Genomic DNA, 16542 nt, shown 5'->3' with positions numbered 1-16542 from the left:
CATGTTTCAACATCAAGTGGCCTAGCCTCGCCTTCTTACTTATCTTTTTTAGAAATTTTAAAAGTAATTCTCATATTTGTTTTTCCAGATAAACTTAATACCTATGAACTTGTATAGCATCATATTATAAATGCGTATACACATACGTATATTGTTGTTGTGGGCCATCTAGTTGATTCCAACTCATAGTGACTGTATACAACTGCCCCATAGTGTTTTCTCTGCTGTAATATTTACAAGTACAGACTGGCAGGTATTTTCTCCCTCAGAGTGGCTGGGCTGGTCCAAAATACTTACCTTTTGGTCACAGCTGAGCGCTTAACCGTTGTGCCACCAGGGCTCCATATAGATATATGTATGTATATATATACCTCAAACAAAGAACACCAAATCCATTGCTGTCGAGTCTATTCCAACTCATAGCCACCCTTTAGCAGTGGCGTCACTAGGGTTGGGCTCACCCAGTGCTGTAACTCATGGTGTCACCTCCCCTGCCCCATGGACCTCCTCCTGTACCTGGTCATGCAGAATCCTTAGTCATGCTTTTGTACTAATGTTACTTGTAAATCGTAATTCCCATATATCACTCCTTCTTTTCCTTTAATTACTACTTCATTCTCAAAAAAGTTATTGACATAGGTTCACAAATACGAATTACCACAATATTGTAGCTAAAACCCTGGGAAATTTGACAAAATCAGTGACTGTAAAAACACCGGCAGCAAAGAATACAAGAGCACGTACAGATGAAACCACTTGTAAACCCACTGCCTTCAAGTGCGTTCTAACTCCTAGCGACTCTATAGGACAGAGTAGAGATGTACCATAGAGTTTCCAAGGAGCGCCTGGTAGATTCCAACTGCCGACCTTTGAGTTAGCAGCCATAGCTCTTAACCACGGCACCACCAGGGTTTCCAGTTCAAAGTATAATTGGGTAATAATGACAGCTCTGAACAGAGTGCATTAGAAGGTTCAAAAAGTAAGTCAGCATGGAGTTGCAGCCTTGTAGGTACATTGACACCTGTAAGCTTGGCTGATGAAAAATGTTTTGTCATGATAACCAACTACAGGATATTTTATAGAGAGTCATTTTGGTGTCACCCCCTCTGACGGTGTCACCTTGCGTGATCCACACCCCTGCACTCCCTTAGCAATGCTACAGCTCTATAGGATACAATAGAATTGCCCCATAGGTTTCTAAGGCTGTAAATCTTCACAGAAGCAGAGAGTCACATCTTTCTCCCTCGGAGCAGCTTGGTGGGTTTAAACTGCTGACCTTTCAGTTAGCAAATGAGCGCTTAACTACTGCATCACCAGAGGTCATATCTATATCTATATACATGCTCTAGGACTGCTTTGCATATATATATATATTAGAAAGTGTACAAACAGAATGCTCCTTAGAAGTGAGGATGGCAGGACTTCGCCTTGCTAAATTTGGACATGTCGTCAGGAAAGACCAATTGCTAGAAAAAGACGTTACGTTTGGTGAAGACGAGGGTCAGCAAAAATGAGAGAAAACCCTCAATGAGAGGAGTTGACACAAAGGCCTCAACGACAGACACAGACACACCAACGATCATGGAGATGGTGCAGGACCAGGCAGCGTTTTGTCCTGTTGTACTTCAGGTTGCCACGAGCACACAACAGAGTTCATTATATGTGTAAAATTAGTACGTTGCCTTCTTGTTTCTAACAGGATTCACATAATACTCTTGATTATTTTTTCACATATACATTCATATCCTCAATAATTGTCCTTCTTCTTTCTTCCTTTTGTCCAGCTGAATTGACTAGCAATTTCAGAAAAATGTGAAGCCACAGCAATGGCCGAAGGCGTTCTTACCTTACACCTGACATTAACAGGAATTTTTCTAAGATTTCCATATTAATTAAGGTGCTGGTTCTTGGCTGAAAATACTTATTTCTTCTATAGTCAAACTATCATCCTATTGTATTACATATTTTTGAGTCAGAATAGATGTTGAATTTTATCAGGTTCACTCTGACACATTACAGACTGTGGTTTTTATCGTCTGTGATTTATTATCAGAGTGAACGGCCTTAATAGATACCGAGCTGTTCTAGTATTGTTCAGAGTGAACGAGATTTGAAACTACTAATAATTTTCAAATTCAGTAATATCGCAAGGCATTTATTCCTTGGCAATGGGTATTGAAATGCTGGCGGGGACTCTGATATTAGGGTCTGGAGCTCCTGAACTGAATTGCTTGGATGGTCTCCACTGTGTTGGATGAGTTTATTCACTGATTTCAGCATTTCTTCATCTACAAGGCCAACGCTTTGTGTGCAGAAGAGAACAAGACAGAAACTCTCCCTGACCTCATGGGGCTTAGAGATCAGTGTTCAGCTTGCTTTGCTCATGAACAGACACATTTATGCTTGCTCCTACCGGTTCCAAGATGTTGTCTATTTTTTATTGTGGCTTTTAAACAAATAAAATCAACTACACTTCACATGATATAAATGGGCCTGTATTTTCCCAACACATCTTGAACAAATTTATTTGAGAACTTTGGAGATTTAATTCATGTGTGTTAGGGACAAAAGCTTAACTTTTTACTAATCTAAACACAGTGGAATTGAATCATCAGAGGGATGAGAGTAGGGGTTTTATTTAGCCATTTCTGCTGCTCCTTGAATACCTGACCATGTCTTCCTCTTTCAGGTGGAATCTATCCCGAAATATCAAATGGAAACCACAGAGCTCATTCTTCAAGAAAGACCAGCGAATACTAATCAGCCCCAACCATCACCCTGTCTGAACACAATGCAAGAAAAATGTTAAGAAAAATCTAAACATCAACTAAAGCATAATGGGAGAACCGTAACCTTTATAATTTTAAGGGATCAGTAATAGAATTACCATATTTCCAGGGTTTTATTCTTTAGCAAAGAACATCTTCATTTCAGAATTTTTGTTTTTAATTTTTTTTAAACTTTGAGAAGTAAAAAAAATTAATGGAATTTTCTAATATCAAACAGATATACGTATTGGTAGTACTTCACTACACAATGTTTATTCATTTTTTTAAGGCCAGCAAGAATGGCAAGACTTTGTCTCGCTTACTTTGGAGACACCACCAGGAAAGGTCAATCACTAGAAAGAAACACCATATTTGGTAAAGTAGAGGGTCAGTAAAAACGAGAGAAACCATCCATGAGATGGAAAGACAGAATAGCCACCACAGTGAACTGCAACCTATCACCCATCATGAAGACGGCGCCAGAACAAACCCATTGCCCTCCAGTCAATTTCCGTTCATGGCGACCCCATGTGAGACAGAGCAGAACTGCCCCACAGGTTCTCCTAGGCTGTAATCTCTACAGAAGCAGATTGCCAGGTCTTTTCTCCCAAGGAACCGCTCTGTGGGTTTGAACTGCTGACCTGTCAGTTAGCAGCCAAGTGCTTAACTACTGAGCCCCCAATGATCCTTTAGAAGACGGCACAGAACCAGGCAATGTTTCGTTCTGTTGTACAAGGGCTGCCATAAGTTGGAGCCGCTGATATAGCAACTAACAACATCTTGTTCAGTGTAAGTCCTCTGTGTCCTAGCTGCCCTAACCTGCTACCTGGGTTTCCTGCAGACCCTTACAGCAAGAAGCACGCCCTGATGACTGACCCTGGAATGGACTACTTAGATTTCACCAGTCCATTCCTGGAGGGTAAAGAACATTATCAAATACGAGCCATCCAGGCATGAGATAAGCATCTTCGCCAAGTATCTAGTACTAGCAGGACAGTGAAATACAATACTCAATGTGGTATTGTTGTTAGCTGCTGGAGAGTTGACCCCGACTAACGGCCATCCCCATGATCTGTTGTGGATCGGACCATTGTGCTCCAGAGGTTTTTCACTGGCTGATTTTCAGAAGTAGATTGATTGCCAGGCATTTCTTCCTCGTCTGTCTTAGTCTGTAAGCTCCGCTGAAACCCGTTCAGCATTGTAGCCATACACAAGCCTCCACTGACAGACAGGTGGTAGCCGGGCATAAGGTGCACTGGCTGGGAATAGAGCCCAAGTGTCCCACATGGAAGGAGAGAATTTTACTAGGGAAACACCATTGCCTCATTAATTGAACTTAATAAGTACAAAACGTAAGAATCTAGAAAATACCACAAGAGCAAGAGAAAGGTTCAAATTGTGCAACAATGCAGGTTTCCAGAATGGGTCACAGTGCACACTGCCCACTCACGCCTCACTGCCTGATGTAATCTCATCTTCACCCTTACAGAGTTACATCCATTTTACAGGAATGGCGTTGAAGTTGGGTGAAGTTGAGAGACTGGGGCGAATTCTCACATCCAACAAATGGCCTGTCCTCTGATATCAGAGCCTGTCTTCTTTCCTTTACATTCCATCACAATGATCATGTGGGTTTTTTTTTTTTTCTTTTAAACCATTTATTGAACAACTCATTATGCAAAGTCCATAATTTATCCAGTAAGTGGGTTTTGTCCTATGCGTATTCATATGGCGGTTTCCTTTGGGATTTCTTTTGTCTAGTATTTCATGGAAGAGATTAAAAAGGGTTTTATAATGAAGGGCAAACCCCTGGAGGGTCAAATCCTGTTTGGTAATATGGCATCATTTCATGCATTCGTGCAAAAAAAAAAAAAATCTGGATAACAGCATTCATTAATATCAGGTAACTCCTTAGTGACTTTAATGATGTAAGTTTGAAAAAAAAAGAGGTGATTTTATTTCATTAGCAGACATATCGTCCTTTTCTGTTCTTCATTCCAAATCGTACGAATCGTACATTCCAGGTTCTGATTATTAATGAATGTTTGCAGCTGTTTCTTCTCATTTGGAGTCATGCCACATCAGCAAATGAAGGTCCCAAAAGCTTTACTCCATCCACGTATTTAAGGTCGACTCTACTTTGAGGAGGCAGCTCTTTCCCAGTCATCTTTTGAGTGCCTTCCAACCTGCGGGGCTCATCTTCCAGCACTGTATCAGACAATGTTCCACTGCTATTCATAAGGTTTTCACTGGCTAATGCTTTTCAGAAGTAGACTGCCGGGTTCTTCTTCCTAGTCTGCCTTAGCCTGGAAGCTCAGCTGAAACCTGTCCTCCATGGGTGACCCTGCTGGCATCTGAACACCGGTGGCATAGCTTCCAGCATCACAGCAACACACAAGCCCCCACAGTACGACAAACGGACAGACACATGGGGGAAAAAACAGTACAGCATGCATTATTTGCATAAAATAGGGCACAGACAAATACACAAATTTTTTAAATGCTGAAATGTACATATAGACATGAATAACCCTCCTTTGTGTGATCTTGAAACGCTCTCTTTGACAATGGATGCAACACCATTCCTCCTCAAGTTGTCATTCCCAGCATAGTAGACTATATATGATTGTTTGATTCAAAATGGCCAATACCAGTCCATTTCAGCTCACTAATGCCTAGGATATCAATGTTTATGCATTCCATTTCATTTTTGATGATTTCCAATTTCCCTAGATTCATAATTTGTACATTCCAGGTTCCAATTATTAATGGAAGTTTGCAGCTGTTTCTTCTTATTTTGAGTCATGCCACATCAGCAAATGAAGGTCCCAAAAGCTTTACTCCATCCACGTCATTAAGGCTGACTCTACTTTGAGGAGGCAGCTCTTCCCCAGTCATCTCTTGAGTGCCTTCCAACCTGGGGGGCTCATCTTCCAGCACTATATCAGACAATGTTGCGCTGCTATTTATAAGGCTTTCACTGGCTAGTGCTTTTCAGAAGTAGACTGCCGGGTCCTTGTTCTTAGTCTATCTTAGTCTGGAAGCTCAGCTGAAACCTGTCCTTCATGGGTGACCCTGCTGGTATCTAAACACCGGTGGCATAGCTTCCAGCATCACAGCAACACACAAGCCCCCACAGTATGACAAACTGACAGATATGTGGGGGCCAGGTAGATATACACACACACACACACACACACACACACATTTGTGTGTGTGTATATATATATATATTCTCTACATACATTCTGTTTTTCCAAAATACAATTCACAGATGCAGCGATGAATTTGAATACTTAGAGCTCCCAAGTCACCCTAATAGTTAATTATGATAGAAAACTGTAAGGCAATAACATATTTTACAAGGAACGTTAGAGGGACTTAATGAGCCAGTTAAGAAGAATGAGGCATTTGACTCTGGGAGAATACAAAATTCTGGAACTGCTCAATTGCAGGGGAAAAACTTAATATTCCAGACAAAAGCTCTGAACAGGACAGAGTGGATGAATGTGCCCATACATCATGTAGCCAGCAGAGAGAGGTCTGAGTTACAGTTCTTCTTTTTTTTCCTTATAAATCTGTAATCAATAATGTTTCACCATAGTTGGGTCTATATATCTGAGCGCTTCAGAAAGCCCATCACGTGTAAGCATGATGGGGACTTTACGTTCCTAATATTCATTTCTAGGAGCCCTGGTGGCACCATGGTTAAGCACTCGGCTGCTAACTGAAAGGTCAGTGGTTCCAGCCACAGGAGAAGGATGTGGCGGTCTGCTTCTGTAACAACTTATAGCCTTGGAAACCCTATACAGCAGTTCTACTCTGTGCTATAGAGTTGCTATGAGTTGGAATCAACTTGATGGTAAAGGTAATGGCCCTTTTAATACAAAGTTTGTCACTGATCATATTTCGAGTTCTTTGGGGTCTAAACTCCCATTATCTCCACTGAATACCATCTTTGTGGTATGTATATAGGATCTAAACACTGAATCTAGAAAGACAATGTGACTCTCTTTGCACTGTGCTCAGGTGTTTCATTAACTTTGCCCAAACAGTTGTTGTTTTACGATGTAGGATTGTCCTTGAGCATTGCTGACCCAATGAATAAATCAACCCATTTCAATATTCACTGGAATGTTTGTTTCATTTTGTTTTTTTCCAACTCTTGGAAGTTCAAGTTGTTGTTGTGTGTGCTGCCAAGTTGATTCCAAGTAACAGCTACACTACAGGGCATGATAGAGCTGCCCCATATGGTCTTCAAGGCTGTTATCTTTACTGGAGCAGATCGCCAGGTCTTTTCTCCTGTGGAGCTGCTGGGTGGGCTTGAACTATCAGCCTTTTGGTTAGGAGCCGAGTACTTAACTGCTGCATCACCAGTGGCATTTGTAGCAGAATGCAAAACAAGGCAACATTTCAAAATTATGGAGGCAAGAGGAGAAACCGGACACCTTGCCCTGTATACCCAGAGCTGAATGTGGAGAGTGAAAATCTTATACATCAAAGAAATGCACAAGTGGATTTCCTGATTGTTCTTTCCTTCCCCAGACCTGAGGAGAGTGAGGGTGTTGTTAGCTGTGATCTGCAGAAGTCTGCCTCAGGCAAAATGCAAAGTCCAGCTTCTAATAATACAGCATTTTAATGTCTACTGAGTTCTTTTAAGGTTATAATCATATTTCTTTCCTTCAAAAAGAAAAGTTAGACAATGTTCTGATGAAGGCCACTTTGTAGAGGAACAAATTAGAAATCAGGACTGGTGAGCCCTTCCAGCAAGGTCCCTTGGAAAATATGAGCCCAAGAGATAGAAAGGGCCATATAAGCCAGAATCTCAATCAGCCTGAGACCTGAAGAACTAGATGGTGCTGGGCTACCGCCACCGACCACCTGACAGGGAACACAGCAGAGAGTCCATGATGGCGCAGGAGAAAAGTTGGGTGCATAACTCAAATTCTAGTAAAAATACCAGACTTGACTGGAAGGACCCCAGGAGGCCTGTCCCCGGACTCTCCATTGGCCCAGAACTAGAACCATTCCCAAAGCCAACTTTTCAGACATAGATTAGACTAGACTATGAGACATAAAATGATGCTGGTGAAGAGTGTGCTTCTTGGCACAAGTAGAAACATGAAACATAATGGGCAGCTCCTGTTAGGAGGGGGGATGAGAAGGCAGAAGGGGACAGGAGCTGGCTGAACAGACATGGTGAATAGAGGGTAGACAGGAGGACTGTGCTGCTGTCACATTACAGCGAGAACCACTAGGGTCACATAACAATGTGTGTATGAGTTTTTGTATGAAAGACTGACTTCAAGTGTAAACTTTCACTTAAAGCACAATAAGAAAAAACGCAAAGTTTAAGAGAGACTTCTAAAAGCAGTAAGACAAAAGTGAATCATCTTACAAAGGATCTTAATAAAATTAAAATCCAATTTCTCACCAAAAGCCAAAGAGGCAAGAAGAGAGTTAGATAGCATATTTAAAATGCTGGAATAAAAATAAAATTGTAAGTTAATGGGCACACAATGTATAAAAGTGTAATTTGTGATAACAGTAAAAATAAAAAAAAGAGGGACAGGATAGTTCTGCATAGGAACAAGGCTTTGTATGCTTTTGAAGTTAAGTGAGTAACAATACTAACTAAATTGTTTTAAGTTTTGATGTTAAATGTAATTCTAAGGTTGCCACAAAAAGTATCTAAAGATATACATAAAAGGAAAGGCGAAGGGAATCAAAATAGCTTTAAAAAATCAGCTTAGCACAAAACAAGGTATTATTGGAGGAAATAAATGACAAAAAACAAACATTAATAGGGCAAAATAAAAGAAACACAGGATCATCTCAACTGATACAGAGAAGGCACTTGACGGAATTTAATACTCTTCCATGTTAAAAAACACTGAATAATATAGGATTAGAAGAGAAGTTTCTCGATATAATAAAGGCTTAAAAAAAAATACTGCTCAGTGGAGAAAGACTGATATTTTTCTTTTTAAGACAAGGAGCAAGGCAAGTGTTTCAGATATCTAGTGCTGCTATAACAGAAATGACATGAGAGGGTGGGTTTAATTAACAGAAATGTATTTTCTCAAAATAAGCAGGGTGGGAGTGAGAAATTCAGGGTGCCAGGTAGTGGAAGGCTTCCTGTCTCTGGGTTTTCTAGGGGAGTGTCCTAGCCTCTTTTCTACTCATCAGTGATCTACATGTGGCATGGCATTTAACTTCTCCCATCTCTACTTCCTTTGAAACAAAAAACCCAAACCCATTGCCGTCCAGTCGATTCTGACTCATAGCAACCCTATAGGACAGAGTAGAACTGCCCCACAGAGTTTCCAAGGAGCGCCTGGTGAATCCAAGATGCTGAACTTTCCTGTAGCAGCTCTTAACCACTATGCCTCCAGTGTTTCCTCTACTTCCTGGCTCTATTGTATATCAGAAGAGATTGAATTAAGGCACACCTGACACACTTCCTCATTAACATAACAAAGAAAACCCATTCCCAAATGGGATTATGGAGGTTAAGATTTATAGAATCCCAAACTCTTTGCCATCAACTAGATTCTGACTCATAGCGAACTTATAGGACAGAGTAGGACTGCCTCATAGGGTTTCTGAGAAGCACCCGGTAGATTCGAACCACCAACCTTTTGGTTAGCAGCCGTAGCTCTTAACCACTGTGCCTCCAGGGTTTCCTTAGAACTTACAGAGGTTAGGATTTACAATATATATTTTGCAGCGGCGGGTGGGGAGGGGAATTCTGTTGTAACTACAGGTAGATCCACTATCACCAGTGATCATCTGAAATTATTCTGGAGATACAAATGACTTTTAGGCTACCAAAAAACAAGTATTTAAATGGAGAAGGAAAGAAAACAGATAGGATTCTGTACATAAAAACCCCAACAGCTATTAGACCTAGTAAATTAATTTACCAAAGTATCAGGGTTCATTGTCAATATACACAGATCACTCAGGTTTCTACACATCAGTATCAGCAAGGGGAAAAATAAAGCAACTAGCATTTATGATAGCATCTAAGAGACTAAAGTATCTAGGAATATATTTAACCAGAAAAGTGAAAGATTATACACATAAAATTGTAAATTATGATTAAGAGAAATCAGAAAAGGACTAAGTAGACATTCTCTGTTCAGGGCTAGGAAGGCTTACTTCATATATACATATAAGTCAAAATTGAAGGTGAAGAAAATTAGAACAAGTCCGTGAGAGCCAAAGTATGACCTTGAGCACATCCCACATGAAGTTAGAACAATCTCAAGAATATCTTTGACACATAGATCACTAAGTGCTCAGAGCCTAAACAAAAGGCTGGCGATTTGAACCCAAGAGCCGCTCTGCAGGAGAAAAGTCCTGGAGATCTGTTCCCATACAGATTACAGCCTAGGAATCCCTATGGTCGGCTCTGCTCCACCACATGGGGTCATCGTACATTAGAATCAACTCAAAGGCACGCATCAATAGCAACAGGCAAGTTAGACCAGAGAAGAAATGTCCTTTGTCATCAAAGCTTCCTTAGGTGTACTGAGCTGTCCAAATGGCCCCGATGTATACACTTCCCTATTTGCAGCTGTTTTTGAAAGAAAAACAAAATTGCTTATGAGGTAATAATACAACAAGATGACAAATGGGTGGTGACATCCAAAAGTCAAGGCTCCCTAAATAGCTACAGTAATCAAACAGTGTGGTATCTGTGAAGGACGGGGTACACTAATCAAAACAACAGCACAGAGGACCTTGAAATAAAACTACACAAACACGTGCAACTGATTTTTAGCAGTGTTATTGAGATGTAATTTATACATTTCATATATAAAGAACATTTCAGTTTTTTAAATATATTCAGAGATGTGTGCAGCCATGACAAAACCAGTACTCTAACACTCATCCCAACTCAGCACAACCCCATGTATGTCAGAGGACACCATAGGGATTTCAATGGCTGATATTTTGGAAGTAGATCACAAAGCCCTTCTTCCCGCATACCTCTAGGGTGAACACAAATTGTTAACCTTATGGTTAGCAAGTACATTAGAGATTTGTACCACCCAAGGACTCTACAAATATTATCAGTTCCACTTTAGAGTCATTTTAATCATGTTAAAAAGAAACATGTACATTTCAACTACCAATTGTTCCATCCCCACACCCAGCTCAAAGTAACCACTTTCTGTCCCTATTGTGTGGATTCTGACTCCTGACAATCACAAATATTTCAAAGTAGAACTGTGCAGAGTTGGGTTTTCTTGGCTGTAATTGTTATAGAAGCAGATTGCCAGGCCTTTCTTCTGCAGAGACAAGGCATGGGTTAGAAACAAGAAACTTTAGCTTTAGTTGTTGTTATTAGGTGCCACCAATTCGGTTCCGAATCATAGCGACCCTATGCACATCAGAACAAAACACTGCCCTGTCCTGTGCCATCCTTACAATCATTGCTATGCTTGAGCTCATTGTTGCAGCCACTGTGTCAATCCACCTCCTTGAGGGCCTTCCTCTTTTCCACTGACCCTGTTAGTTGCCAAGCATGATGTCCTTCTCCAGGGACTGATCCCTCCTGATACATGTCCAAGGTTTGTAAGATGCAGTCTTGGCCATCCTTGCTTCTAAGGAGCATTCTGGTTTTACTTCTTCCAAGACAGATTTGTTCGTTCTTTTGGCAGTCCATGGTATATTCAATATTCTTCAGCAATACCACAATTCAAAGGCATCAATTCTTCTTTGGTCTTCCTTATTCACTGTCCAGATTTCACATCCATATGATGTGATTGAAAATACCATGCCTTGGGTCAGGCACTACACAGTCCTCAAGGTGACATCTTTCCTTTTCAACACTTTGAAGAGGTCCTTTGCAGCAGATTTACCTAGTGCAATGCATCCTTTGATTTCTTGACTGCTGCTTCCATGGCTGTTCATTATGGATCCAAGGAAAATGAAATCCTTTGACAACTTCAATCTTATTTCCGTTTATCATGATGTTACTTATTGGTCCAGTTATGACGGTTTTTGTTTTCTTTATGTTGAGGTGCTATCCATACTGAAGGCTGTGGGCTTTGATCTTCATTAGTAAGTGCTTCAAGTCCTCTTCACTTTCAGCAAGCAAGGTTGTGTCATCTGCATAACGCAGGTTGTTAATGAGTCTTCCTCCAGTCCTGACGCCCCATTCTTCCTCATATAGTCCAGCTTCTCAGATTATTTCCTCAGCATACAGATTAAACAGGTATGGTAAAAGAATACAACCCTGACGCACACCTTTCCTGACTTTAAACCAATCAGTATCCCCTTGTTCTGCCCAACAACTGCCTCAATCTATGGAAAGGTTTCTCATGAGCACAATGAAAACCATTTGCACTACCTTCTGTCCCTATAGATGTGCCTATTCTATATATTTAATATAAAAGGAGTAATATACAGTCTTTTGTCACTGGCTTCTTTAATTTAGCATATTTTCAAGATTCACCCATGTTGTGCCATGTATCAGTGCATCATACTACCATATTTTGTTTATTCAATCAACCATTTATAGATAGTTGGGTTGTATCTACCTTTTGTCTATTATGAACAACATGGCTATAAATATCCACGTACAAGTTTTTGTGTGTAATAATGATTTTATTTTTCTTTAGTATAGTATTGTGTGTGTGTGTATGGTGTTTGTGCATTGTTAGTTATGGTTTGTATACTATTCATGCCATGTATAAGGGCTCCTAGTATTCTAATTTTTCTTCAATGATCTTTATCATTTAGATTTTATATTCAGGTCTGATCCATTTTAAGTTAGTTTTTTACGTGGTGTAAGATATGTGTCTTGTTTCTTTTTTTTTTTTTTTGGCAGATGGGTATCCAATTACGCCAGCACCATTTGTTAAAGAGACATTTTCCCATTTAGCGGACTTTGGGCCTTTGCCAAATATCAGCTGCTAATAGGTGACTGAATTTATGTCTAGGTTCTCAATTCTGTTCAATTGGTCTATGTATCTGTACTTGTACCAATACCAGGCTGTTTTGATTACCATGGAAGTATAACAGGTTCTAAAGCCAGGTAGTGGGAGACCTCCCACTTTGTTCCTCTTCTTCAATAATGCTTTACTTATCTGGGTCCTCTTCTCTTTCCATATGCTGTTAGTGATTTGTTTCTCCATCCTGATAAAAAATGCCATTAGAATGTGGATCCTGATTGCATCGTATCTGTAGATCGCTTTGGGTAGAATGGACATTTTCACAATGTTGAGTCTTCCTCTCAACATGTTTTTCCACTTATGTAGGTCTCTTTTGGTTTCTTGCAATAGTGTCTTGTAGTTTTCTTTGTATACATCTTTTACATCTCTGGGTAGGTTTATTCCTAAGTACTTTATCTCTTAGGGGGCTACTGTAAATGGTATTCATTTCATGATTTTCTTTTAAAATTTTTTTCTTAGTTCATATAGAGAAATCCTACTTATTTTCCTACATTTATCTTAAATCCTGATACTTTGCTGAAATCTATTACTTCCCATAGTTTTCTCGTGGATTCTTTGAGGTTTTCTGTGTATAAAATCATATCATCTGTGAATAGGGATACTTTTATTTCCTCCTTACCAATGTAGATGCCCTTTATTTCTTTTTCTTGCCTTGTTGCTCTGGCTAGGACCTCCAGCACAATGCTGGATAACAGTGCTGATAAAGGGCATCCTTGTCTGGTTATCGCTCTCACAGGACTGTTTCCAGACTCTCTCCATTTAGATTGATATTGGCAGTTGGCTTTGTATAAAAAAAAAAAAAAAAAAAATTAAGAGCCCTTTATTATGTCAAGGAATTTCCCTTCAATTCCTATTTTGCTGATTTTTTTTTTTTTTAAATCAGGAATGTTCATTAGACTGTGTTAAATGCCTTTTCTGAATCATTTCATAAGATCATGTGGTTCTTTTATTTATGTGATGGACGACATTGATTTTCTAATGTTGAGCCATCCCTGCAAACCTGATATGAATCTCACTTGGTCATGATGAATTATTTTTTTTATATACATTATTGTATTCTATTGGCTAGAATTTTGTTGAAGATTTTGGTGTCTATACTCACGAGGGATATTGATCTGTGATGTTCTTTTTTTGTGGTGTCTTTATCTGGCTTTGGCTTCAGGGTTATGCTGGCTTCATAGAATGTGTTTGGGAGTGTTCCTTCTGTGTACATGTTCTGAAATACCTTTAGTAGTACTGGTATTAACTCTTCTCTAAAAGTTTGGAAGAATTCTCCACTGAAGCCATCAGGGCCAGGGCTTTTTTTTTTTTTTGGAGGGGGAGGGGGATTTGGAGGAACTTATTACCTCTTCAATCTCTCCTATTTTGGGTTTATTTAGTTTTTCTACCTGGGTTTGTGTTAATTTACTTATATCTGTATTTCTAAAATTTGTCTATTTCCTTTTGGTTTTCAAATTTGTTGGAGTATAATTTTTCTGAGAATTTTCATTTCAGTTGAGTCTGCTGTGGTATCGCCTGTCTCAAAAAATTCACCTCTACGTGCTGCTTTTGCTATGTCCCAAATGTTCTGGTAAGATTTGTTTTCATTCTCATTTGATTTTATGAATTTCTTTATTCCATCCCTGGTTTCTTCCACAACCCAGTAGTTTTTGAGCAAGGTGTTGCTCAGTTTCCATGTATTCGATTTTTTTTCCCCTTGCTACTTCTGTCACTGATTTCTACTTTTATGGCTTTTTGGTCAGAAAAGATGCTTTGTAATATTTTGATGTTTTGGATTCTGTTAAGGTTTGCTTTGTGGCCTGAAATGTGTTCTACTCTGGACAATGTTCCATGTGCATTGGAAAAAATGTATAATTGGCTGCTGTTATGTGGAGTGTTCTGTATATGTCTATCAGGTCAAGTTGATTGCTTGTGGCGTTTAGATCTTACGTGTCTTTATTGAGTTTCTTTCTAGATGTCCTGTCCTTCACCAAAAGTGGTGTGTTGAAGTCTCCTACTATTATTGTGGAGCTTCTGTTTCTCTTTTCAATGCTGTTAGATTTTGTTTTATGTATTTTAGGGCCCTATCATTGGTGTATATGTATTTATTATTGTTAAGTCCTTCTGGTGTAGTGACTCTTTAAGCAATATATTATGTCCTTCCTTGTCTTTTGTGGTATATTTTATGTTAAAGTCTGTTTTGTCAGAGATTAATATTGCCACTCCTGCTTTTTTAGTTTTCATTTGATATATATTTTTTTTTCTATCTTTGATATTTTTTTTTCTCTGTGAGTCTAAGATGTGACTCTTGTAGGCAGCATATAGAACAGTCATGTTTTTTATCCATTCTGCCACTCTCTGTCTCTTTATTGGTGCATTTAATCCACTTGCATTCAGTGTAATCATTGATAGATTGAGTTTAGTGATATCATTTTGATTTGTGTGTGTGTGTGTGTGTGTGTGGTGTTGACAGTTTCTTTGTTCTACTTAATTTTCTGTGTTGAGTCGTTTTTACTTCTCAGTATCACCTTACCATTCTCTCCATATTGAAGTTCTATGACTACAGTATTTAGTCCCTCTTTTTCTGTTTTAATGTTGTTATCATTTACATATTGATGTCACTATTTCCTATTTTCAGTCTTTTGAATTTGATTTATTTTTGCAACTAACCTATCTGGGTTGATACCTGGTTGTTGTGTCCTGTGTTCTAACCTTGGGTCGTTGTCTGATATTCTTGGTTCTCTAGCCGAAGAACTCCTTTTAATATTTCTTATAATACTTGTTCTGTTTTTACAAATTCCCTTACCCTCTGTTTATCTAAAAATGTCCTAATTTTGCCACCACATCTGAAAGACAGTTTTGCTAGATATATAAAATCTTGCTGATACTTTTTTTTTTTTCCATCAAGGGTTTATATATGTCATCCCATTACTTTCTTGCTTGCATTGTTTCTGCTGAGTGGTCAGCATTTTCTGTTATTGACTCTCCTTTGTAGGTGACTTTTTGTTTATCCCTAGCTACTATTAAAAATCGGTCTTATCTTTGTTTTTGGCAAGTTTGATTATAATATGATTTGGTGTCTTTCTTTTGGGATCCAATCTGAGTGTGGTCCAATAAATTTCTTGGATAGATATCTTCTCATCTTTAACAATATCAGGGAGGTTTTCTGCCAGCAAATCTTTAACAATTCTCTCTGCATTTCCTATTATTTCCTCTCACTGCCCGTTCTGGTACTACAATCATTATTAAATCTTTTCTCTTGTTGGTGTCTCACATAATTCTTACAGTTTCTTCATTTTTTAAAAAAGTCTTTAATTTTTCTTCAAATAAATTAGTTTCAAGGCATTTATCTTCAGTCTCACTAATTCTGACTTTCATTGCCTCAATTCTGTTCCTGAGACTTCCTGTTGGGTTGTCTAACTCTAACTCAGAAATTTTATTGTAGTTGCTGTTTCTCTACGATTTCTAGCAGCCTGTTAAATTTCTTGTTCTGTTCTTGTACTGCTTTCTTGAATTCCTCTATTGCTTTTTCTGGGTGTTCCTTGGGTTATTCCGAGTTTTGCCTAATTTCCTTCCTGATCTCTTCAAGAGCTATGAATATTAAACTTTTGAATTCTAACTCTGGTAATTCTAAGAGCTTTTCTTGACTGGGAAGATTTCCTGGCTCTTTGATCGCTTTCTGGAGCCATCCTGACCTGGTTCTTTATGTGATTTGATATTGACTCCAGTCTCTGAGCCATCAATAAGTTATTATATTTATTTATTGTATGTTTGCTTACTCTTTCCTAGCTTTTTCATTTGTTCTGATATGTCCAAGTAGTTGGCTG

Source organism: Loxodonta africana, unplaced genomic scaffold (assembly GCF_030014295.1).
Source record: "Loxodonta africana isolate mLoxAfr1 unplaced genomic scaffold, mLoxAfr1.hap2 scaffold_62, whole genome shotgun sequence".
In the NCBI taxonomy this organism is placed as follows: domain Eukaryota; kingdom Metazoa; phylum Chordata; class Mammalia; order Proboscidea; family Elephantidae; genus Loxodonta; species Loxodonta africana.
Note: the sequence above shows the minus strand (reverse complement) of the source record.